A 1,380-nucleotide genomic window follows, 5' to 3' on the forward strand; every position below is an offset into this window, starting at 1 on the left:
AGCTGAAATAAACTTTGAGAAACAGAGCCACTTGTGTTCTTTCATTGCACTGCATCTTTAATGACCCTACTTATTTTTGTTCTCTTGTTGCCCTCAAGGCCCATATTGTAAACTGGTTAGGTTTAATTAAAGCAATTCATGAGGCAGTGTCAGAAAGCTACATCTACATATCTGAAGCAATGGGATACCATTAGCTAATTCCTCAAGTAAAGACAAAGCATTTTAAAGTGAGTGACCGTTTAGTCTCATTTTATACCGTTACAATAACAGGGTGTGAAATGTGAGTAAAAAGGTAACAGGCAAGTTTGTGTACTAACCTTTGCTGGATGAGGTGATCTGGACCGTACTGAACTGTGATCGAGCCTATTTGGAATTAAGTTGGCGAGATCTGCGGGACATATAAGACGTAAAGGTTGGCCTTCACTCCGCAAGGTCTAGCAACAACTTTATTAGGTGTGTCCGGGTCTTTGAAAAGAAGTGAGTTTGTTTCAGTGGCCATCATTTACCCAGACACACTCCGCTACACCCCTGACTCACACGTATTTCTGTCTTTTACATCTGGAACAGCCTCAGGACGTGCGCTGAAGTCTAATGGTGTTGGCAGGCCACTTGGACTGGTCACTGGTGTGCTTATGTAATTGTGTGTGTTTGATCACTGGAAAGTGTGTGTGTGTGTGTTCACGCTCCTTCACCTTGCTTTAGGCGAGGCATTACAGTGAGAGTTAAGGGGGCCTGCTGTGAGGTCACATGCACTCATACAGCTCCTCCTCAAGGAAGGCATCTTGAGGTCAACAGCCATGTTGCAAGGAAAAAGGGAGGTTTAGACCTGGACAGATATTGCAGACTTGACATACAGCTTTGAGGAGAATAAGATGCAATCGAGGCAGAGAGGACTGACACGTGTATGAAGGGAGAAAGATTTTTATAGAGGGTTAGGTAAGCAATAAAGAGGTTTTGGGGAGAGTTGGAGAGTTTATGTAGGCTGGAAGGCTCGATGTTTATTTAAGTCCAGTGGGAACACCTGTAGCTTGAGCAAGATACACAAACAAGCTGTGAATAAATTGTGCTGGGTTATTAATCTCTCAGTGGTAAATTAAATTTCTCTTGTTTACTCAGAACAAGGGCAAAATGTTCACACAAGACTTTGTGAAACGCAGGCTTTACTCAGACATGGTTTTTAAATCACTGTAAATTATCCAGGGCTACTTTAGTTTGTTTTAACTTTATTTTATTTTATTATTTCCAACAAGCTGGTGCCTGATGCTACATTACCAAAGCAATTTTTTTTTAATTTTTTTATCACTGTCACATCTTTTAAATACTGCATTTCAATTTTGGTGATCTTACTTTACGGGGAGTTAAAGAGACCCAGAAGCCAAA

The sequence above is a fragment of the Pundamilia nyererei genome, unplaced genomic scaffold (assembly GCF_000239375.1).
Source record: "Pundamilia nyererei isolate P.nyererei 1_Seehausen unplaced genomic scaffold, PunNye1.0 scaffold00107, whole genome shotgun sequence".
Classification (NCBI taxonomy): Eukaryota; Metazoa; Chordata; class Actinopteri; order Cichliformes; family Cichlidae; genus Pundamilia; species Pundamilia nyererei.